The 9,340-nt window shown below is 29.9% G+C and overlaps 1 non-coding gene across 1 annotated transcript; it reads left to right on the plus strand.

Annotated features, from left to right (window-relative positions):
- Positions 1-8,859: 8,859 nt before the first annotated feature.
- TRNAT-CGU (transfer RNA threonine (anticodon CGU)) lies at positions 8,860-8,932 on the plus strand. The gene has a single exon. It is a non-coding gene; the product is annotated as a tRNA-Thr (tRNA).
- Positions 8,933-9,340: the final 408 nt, after the last annotated feature.

Below are 9,340 nucleotides of genomic sequence, written 5' to 3' on the forward strand. Positions count from 1 at the left end.
TTCATGGTGAAGATTTAAAAAATTATATGGAATTCAGCGCATTTTCGATATTGATTCGCTTTGAACACTGCAAAGCCTAATTAGAATTTTACTCATATACTGTGCGTAGATGCATGCATATACATACAGATATTTGAACCTTCATTAAAGTCTACAACAGATAGAATTAACACTGGTATAATAAAATCTCCTAATTAAGAGTTCTTTTAAATTACAACAGAACTTCATTTCTTCGAAATAATTGGCCTATTCGATTTCGGATAACTCTGACGATGCCTTGTTTTACATAAAAGGAGAAATGGGTTATTTTTGTATTGAACATTCTATTTTGTATTAGTCATTACTGTTTTGAACACTAAAGCGCAGTTTTGTATTGCATCTGGAATAGAATGAACTTGGAAATTTCAATTTTAAGCTTGCGTTTTCATTTGGTATTGCATAAAAGCAATAATATTGTATATAACTACAAGTAAGGGTAACTTTTTACGCCAAGTGTTAAAAAAGTGTGGCATTTGGTTATTACTTTTTTCCCGTTTCGGAAAATAGTGATTCCACTTTCATGGTATGCCACTTATAAAGAATAGAATGAAAAATAGTAATTCCGTTGTAATGGTATGCCACTACGAAATTTCAGCCTTATAATCTCATACAGGGGTGGCCATCTTTTTACAGGAAAAGTATCATTATGTGAAAAACAAAGTTATGCGTGCCACTTTCAAATTTTACAACGTATTAAAAAAAGATAAAAAAAAATGTTATTTATAGGTTGATTATGGGATTTTTACTCAAATAGCATATTTTTATTTAAATCTGAGCAGTGGACATTTAAAAAATAATATAATAAATAAAACAAACGTACAAACGTAGTCTTATTGTTGATAAACATTTTAAAGGTTAAGTCAGTTAGGTTATATATAAAAAAGGAATTATTTGAAATATTTAATTATAAATAACTGTTAAGCAGTCAGTACTTAATTAATGTGGTTTTAAAATGTAGCTTTTTGCCACGTCATCTATATTAGAATTAGTTCTTGAAGATGCGAACAAACTTAGCTGTTTAGGTGCATATCAGTTAATCTTGAATAATATTTTTTGTTACGCTCATAATAAAAAACATTTGTTCGCAAACATATGTTGATCCAAATCTAAAGCAATAACGCGAAGGTGTGTCGTTATAATGAAATAAATCTAAACTGAAATTCAAAGAGTTATTATGTTTATTCTAATGTGTTTATGGTTGCATATCCATCAACGGAGTTGATACAGAAGACGTCATTATTTTTTCAGATCTTTTAATTTTACAATACGTTTTCCTGTGCCACTGTTAATAGTCCGCCATACCACGCTGTGCCACGCGAGTTGGCCATCTCTGGTCTAATATCTCTAAAAATTGATTCAACATTTAAAACTAAACACTTAAATGTAAAAACTTATATAAATATTTTGCTTTTTTTCTTTAATAAAAATATCTTCTTTTAACGACGCATAAAATTAAATCACTATTACGCAATAATACACCTCCGCCAATCGAAATTTTCCCCCGTAAAAATTTTATGGATACATCTAATATAAATTTTCCCTTTTATACATTTTGTTTTTATTTTTGGGCTTTGAAGTGCAAAATAATATTTTTATAGTACCGTAGGTAAATGAAAGATCTTATTCATCGTCGATTGGCAAAAACTTTTAATTTTGTTGGAAGCATTTTTATCATAACCGAAAGTGTTTCTTCGAATTGTTAGACAAAAATTTCTTCCAGAATGGCAGGATATGAACTGTAAGATTTTTTTAAAAATATTTTTTAGAAATATTTTCCTTTCATTTTGGTATTTATTGATTTTTAATGAAATCACTGAATGTAGCTGAAGTTTCGTATAATAGATTTCACATCTTACTCAAAACAAAATATATACTGCGGCCATTGGCGTATTTTATAACAATACGTGTCTACTTTGAAGAGCGGAAAAAAATACAATAATAATTATAGAAGATAAATTGAGATTTTGGGACTTATCATTTTAATTTTTAATTTATTTATTGCTTCGGATAAACAAGATTTCGGTTAACCGAAGTTAAGCGTGCTTTTACTTTAAGGTCAAGTGTTAAAACCGTGCCATTAAAATAATCTGCCATTCGTTCTAATGTATAAAACATTCGTTACCCAGCTTTTTCTACAGGAACTGGAAAAGCGGGATTTTCAGGGAAAGAAAAAAAATTCTTTTCTTCCAATGGCCGATATCGATTCAGCAGACTAAGCGGACCATTAAATTCTCAGCCACATCGACCACAGAGCAGTCGCGACAGTTACAAAAAAGAACCTGATAATTAGTGTGCCATCAGGAGAGGTTTTGCTCATTTGGCTTCAATCAAGTAATTAGTGGGGACCTCCGGTGTGTTCTTAATTCGGAAAGTATGCGGGAGACGTTTTTGTCATTTGTCACAGCATCCCCCCCACCAATCTAAAACTCTATTTTCAAATTCTCTATTTCAAAATAATGTCCTCTGGACGAACTTTTTGAATTTTGAGTTAGATAAAACCCTAAATGCGTGGAAAAACTAACATAACGTAATTCGTTAAAAAAAATGTTAGATTAGCAAAAATTATTGCTCATTTCTAATTCATAATGAAAATATATCGTGCGTATGTTGACAATTCCTGGACATCAACTATTGTTTTCGTTTTATTTTCCAGTCAATGATTGAAGATATGCTAAGCTCCTCTTTCTTAACTAAATTAAAGTAATCTTTAGAAAGAAAATAGCAGCTGTCTTGGTTTTGACAACAAGCATGAATATACTACACATGAATGCAAATTTTATAGAAAAAAGCCAAATAATGCAATAAAAAGCATTTGTAATCAACTTTAAAATATTCGAACAATATTTATGACAATCATCGGTCGTCGTTTTACAAGCATAGAAAGGTGGAAGTAGGAACACTCCTTACTATTAATATAAGAATCATCAAAATCAGTTTTATCTACATTTTAATCGAGGCGACGTATAACAGTAATATTTAGCCATAAAATTAGGCAAAAATTGGTTTAACTCTTGCGTCGGCTTAATTAAAAAAATACGATTGCCAACTGGTTGCCAAAAGAGACGAGCGCGTGCTTTCTTGTCTTCGAGCAACAAAGGTATTTTTTCGTCAATTTCTTTTCGCCCTTTTAAATCAGACTCACTTTGTTTTTCTAAGCAAGTACTGCAGTTTAATCGATGCACTAGCTATCTAAAACCTTTTCACCTATTTATTAATATTTACATTCCTCATTTTGAGGTCACATTATTTTAAAATCTGTCTTTCACATAGCTTTGCTTTTTAACAACATGTATGAGTTTTTACAGCAAGAAAGAGGATTTTAAAATGTGTTCTCCGTTACAAAGTCAGAATATGCAGTAATTCATTTTGCTCTTGAAACTGGGTATACAGTAATTCATTTTGCTCTTGAATATTTTTGCGAAGGTTAAAGGAGCGACAACCATTTTATTCAGAAATAAATGGGCGAAACAAAACGGAAGCAAAATTAACTGTGGAGGAAAATAATAACTAAACATGAGAGAGCTAAGATATTATAAAATTTGTAAACATTGGGTAGAGCTGGAATGGAATTAGTGTCATTAATTCAAGAAAAAAAAAGTTAAATGTGAAAGACTTTCAAAAAATCCAATTCAGTAAGCAAAGCAGCTTTATAGATAATTTGGATATGTGGTATAATATTAGCTACGATTATCTGTAGATGATTTGCTTATTTCTTTATTTTTAACATAAAATTTACTTTGCTTAATACGAAATTTAAAGATGTTTTAGTTTCGCCGATATATTTCATAAGTTGTGCTATCCATTTCTCAAAAGTTTAATTCAGAGTTGGCATCGTTAGAACCCCACAAGAAATTTTACTGGTATATGAAAAAAATCACTTGAAAAAGTTGAACTTGTGGATAATCCAAGCAACTGGTGTAACTAATAGGGGGATAAAATGCGATGAAAAGATTGTTACAGTTATTTTTAGAAGCGGGAAACCTTCTAGGATTACACTTTTACCAGGATAATGTTTTAAAGTTTTTATCAATCACCATAAGAAAGAACTCTCTTTTATTAGCTATTGTTTTCACATGATTGAGTTTGTAAGAAAGAAATTATTTTGAAGAACTAACCTTCAGAGTGTGGTGCACATAACAATAAAACGAAACAAATGTTTTCATCAAAGTTACATGATTTTTGCATGTGGGGACAAGCATACAGAAACAGGCTTACTTTAAATAATAGAGCTAAACTCAAATTCATTGCGGATTAAATAGAATATTAAGAAAACGAAGGGAACTATCTGATTAGTTTCAAAAATAAAATGAATGACTGGATCAGTCGAATTCATAATAGGTAAAATCTTTGCTAAATCTTCTTCTGCGGTCAAAGTTCGCTGAAGCATTGTCAACATACTTCAGCATCAAAAAGACAGTAAATATTCATCAAAAGGACAGTTAAATAATTTGACCTCATAACACTCCATGCAAATGTTAATAATCACTAGAATAATAAATGTTAATAATCAATAGATAATTCTTTAATTTGCTGATCGTAATTGTTTGGGGGAATGAAGTGAGTTTGACGTAGAGAAGCTTCAGAGATATAAATTAATTTTTGAATTTAGTCTTAATTTTAATGCTCCCTCAGCTGTAACTTTAGGAACAATGATTTTCATGTCCAAAGAAATCATAACGAGAGAGAAATATCCTAAAATGAATGATGCTACTGCTAAGGTAAAAAATACAACAGGAATGGAATTACAATTTTGTGAATTTGAAACTGAGTTATAACATTTAGTATAGCTAGGAGCAGATGAAAGGAATGTTTGGGGAAAATATGAGGTGACTCAATAGCATTTTTAAATGTAGAGAGAGCTGAAGCTGATGGATCTTTAGGGATGGAGAAATATAGACCTTCACTTATCAATTTCGTGACTTTATCATTGTACGTGAGATTGTTCATAATAACTAAATGGCTACACTTATCAGATCATTAAACAATAACGCCTGGATTAGAATGAATTTCATGTAAGGTTTTCTTTTCCCTTTCATTAATATTCAAAATGAACGATTGGTTACTAAAATTAACATTGTGAGAAATTAAATGGTTAATTGTATATTCCTGTCCTTCTAACACTTTGTTAAATTTAAAAGCTCTTTCAGTAAACGCAATGATCTGGAGACCTGAAGGGTTAGAAATTTGTGAAAAACTGAAGTTATATTTTAATTTGTTCATCTGACTCGAGACACTAACATCAGAGATAGTATTTGTTGGATTGTTATTAACGGTTTAATTATTTTCAGATTATACGGAATTAGAATTTCAGGGTAGAAATGTTTTAGGACTCAGAAGCAAGAACATTTTATTAGCAATTTCACGTCTGCAAGAAAAATAGAGAATATGCAAAAGATTAAATTAGCAGAGAAAATTAATTCGCATCTGTATTCTAAAAATAGTAACCTCTATCTGCACTGCGTCATTTCGAAAAAAATCTATGTCATATGACTCTTACATAATTCTGATGATGTAAATGAAACTAAAACTCATATAGCCAATAGTAATTTTACAGCAGTATTAACCATCCAAACAAAATGCACTGAAAAACCAAAACTAACTCAATCTGAATTAAGATTTCACTCTGAACATAACTCATTTGCTTTCAATGCTTTGGCTTAGCTGGACTACTATCTGTCTGCTGCTGCTTTCTTGTTACAAAGTTATCAAAAATGTAAGCTTTTGGAATAGGCACAATAAATGTGCCAACTTGTTTGTGGCCACAACATGTTTACTGAAATAAAAGTTAAATTAAATATAGCTTGACTGCCAAATTTCTTATTCCTTTTGGATCGTTGTGTTAGCATTCTACGGCATCAAAATTCTAGCTGTTCATTGTGGATACAACCACCTGCGTTCTATTACAGAATCTATTATATTACAAAAACGTTTATGTATTCCGCCTATTGTAACGAAAAAATGATGGTTTGAATAATATATGCATAAATTTTTAAACATGAATGGAAAATTTTAAGTCGCATTTAACTTTCATAAATTTGGGAATGATTATTTTAGAGTATGGAAAAAAATGAAGATGGTTTAAATTTTTTTAAGAACTTCGTACGCTTCAGGCGTAACCTATATGACCTTTCTGATGGCATATTGAAACAATCAGAAGAAAAAAAAGGACGGTAGCTACCGAAAACACGAAATTATAAGAATAGAAACTTGGTTAAAATAACAAAATTTTGAAAAAGGCATAAAGAGAAACATTGAAAACGACAGGAGATAATAAATACAATAACAGCAAAACAGCTGTGGTGCAGTAGCCAAAATAAGGAGTATTAAGCAAGAATTTCAAATAAACAAATAAATAAGTAGGTAAATAAATAAATGAATAGAAATTTCAAAAACATTTAATTTCAGTTTAATGCATACGAACAATTAAAATGGAAGAAAAGACCACCAACTACCAAAAACGAAAGAATCCGAAATCAAAGAACAGTCATAAAAAGAAAATGACGGAAGGAGGCAAGCAATAAAACTGGAAGAAATATCTTGAAAATGCCATTTATAAAAATAAAATTCTTATTGGAAGGGAAGCATACCATGACAGAATTTAAAATTACCTAAAAATGCAATTTTAGAACTCAGTGCATTTTGTACAAAACTCTACAGATTTCAACGGTGTATAGACATATGCCTCTCTTAAGAGACAAAAACCTGTTTTACAAAGATATAAAGAACAACAACCAGTTTATATTTAATTGAATGGGCGGAGCAACTCTAAGGTCTACACTACTCCATCCCTAAAGATCATTCATAAATGTTAAAAATGCTATTGCATCATCTGATATATTCCCAACCTAATTGAAAATTCATTCATTTAATGTATTTCTAATTGTTTTAGGATTCATGCATTCTGAAAATCTATAAAATTAGGACTCCATTTTTCCTTGTCATTTCTAACTTAAGAATACCATCGCAACCATTAACTAATTATTTCGTTTCTATATTTTGCCCATTACTCTACAAATTATAAAATTATATCACTGTGGAGAACTGAAAATGGCTTTATTTCAGTTCTCCACAGTTTGCTCTTATATGTATCGCTCTCTGAAACATTCTCTGAAAGATTTTTTAAGTTAATGTGCTAGATTATCAGATGTTTTTACATTCAGGAAAATTTATCTTCTTTAATTATACTATTGATTCAAAGTTTTTCAAAGTTTCAAAGGAATCAAAAATTGTGAAATAAGGATTTACTAAATGTGTTTCGTATTTTTCTATTTTGTGCAAACGTTGGTACTCAATTGTTTGCTCCTCCTTTTATTATTCATTTTGTTATTACATACATTTACATATCAAATTTTTGATATGTAAATGTATGGAATAACTTTTTAAAGGAAAGTTATGCACATACATATCACTGAAAATTTTAAATTATATATATATATATATATTAAGCATCAAAATAAGATTAAACTTTCATACATATATTTGGTTATATTATTATATTCTGATATTAACAAAATATAATAATAAGTAAAATTATACTTCCGTTTATATTATACTGCTACCATCCCTTCTAACAAGACACTTGTATGTTAAAATTAATTAACTTAGTTGTTAAAAAAACCATCACGAGGGTATTTAAAAAATTCAACATTTTTATTTCCTTATGTGTACGAAAGTTTTCCAACAAGCTACTACAAAAAATGAGCAATACAAGACAGGCACGAAGAGCTATTTAATAGGGCGCTGAATGAAGCCATATACTTCCCTTTGAGGAATAAATTTTATTTAGACCTAAGCCCTGTATAATATATGTAAAGGAAATTCTTGAAACTGGTTTTTAAAACTGGGCAAAATTCAGTCTTTAAATTTAGGCAAAAACTCAAGTGAATCTGGCATAATTCTTTTTCCTTTAAGATGTAAAATCATTTTGCATTTTTTAAACAAATTTCAACGCTAATGCACAAAAATGGATAAATAATTAAATAAGAAAAGAGCATAAATTATCTCATCTTTCAGTAAAACTGAAAAAGGGGAGAGAAGGAGGAAATTTAAGTCCAATCCAGTTCTTCCAAAATTATTTAAAGCCCTACTTCCTTTTGCTCGTTTCCGTTTTTCCCTCCGTTCCCTTTTTCTTTTGTATTTCTTTTTCTTTTATTTTATTATCTTAGAAATAAAATCTAGCATAATGCTACAGTAAACTCGGTCTTCTTAATCGAGAAAAATGTGCATCAGATTCTCTTGAATCACGAAATTAAGCCAAAGTATTATCTAATTTAAAAATTTTAGATCTTCGATTTTGAAAGCTTTACGCATAACAGAAATGTTTTACGGAAAATAGTTAAATAATTTTCCTGCTTTTGTGTAACGAACGATTTGAACATTAAATAGTTATTTCCATTTTAAAGCAGTTATGTTTAAAATTAAAATATCAGTGTACCAATTACTACTCAAAGAAAAGAAAGGAATGTTTATATAATCAAGTTGTAATCAGATACATTCTACGAAAGAAGCAGAGAAAGAATGATTTTATTTATTTATATTAGCTATACATTTTATTTATTTATATTAGCTACTTTATTTATTTATATTAGCTATACACGTGATCTACGAGGTTATTGGAGTGTATCTCATTATGGGTGGATTATTATCCCCTAGTTATTTAAAATCCATTGCATTTTTACATGAACCCTTAAAAAGTTTCATTTTTTTCTCAATATTAAATTTTCGTATTATTATGTACCCGCATAATTCGATAAGCGAAATTTGCAAAGCATTTTTAGTTTATTTCCCATTTGCGTTCGCAAACGGGTGGCAAGCAGGGCTGCCACCATAGCTCAGTGGTTAGAGCACTGGTCTCGTAAACCAGGGGTCGTGAGTTCGAACCTCACTGGTGGCTAATAGGGTTAAATATACTTTTTATCGCTTTCGGTTAAGCTCAAGTGTAGCCTCGGAATCCTGCTATTCATTAAAGTAATTAATTCATTAAAGTCTTTAATTTGTTTTTAAGGGGACTCGGTACCCCAAAAGTCAATGAAATTACCGATTTTTAAATTTTTTGCTGAAAAGGTACCTTAATACACTTACTACACTGAAGAGGAATTTTGAAATGATCTGACGATAATAAATGCTATAAAAATGTTTTTAAAATTTTGACACCCCTTTAAATGCCACCACCTTCAGTGTTTATTTTTTTTTTTTTTTCACTTCTTAATTTTTTCAGTAACTTACTAAAAATCAGTGTAAATTAAGAGGAGTGTAATTAAATTTGACTCAAACTATCAAAAACTCTATTTATGCGTATATA

This window comes from Stegodyphus dumicola, chromosome 12 (genome assembly GCF_044657685.1).
Source record: "Stegodyphus dumicola isolate Sdum_Otavi_A_Nest chromosome 12, ASM4465768v1".
Lineage (NCBI taxonomy): Eukaryota > Metazoa > Arthropoda > Arachnida > Araneae > Eresidae > Stegodyphus > Stegodyphus dumicola.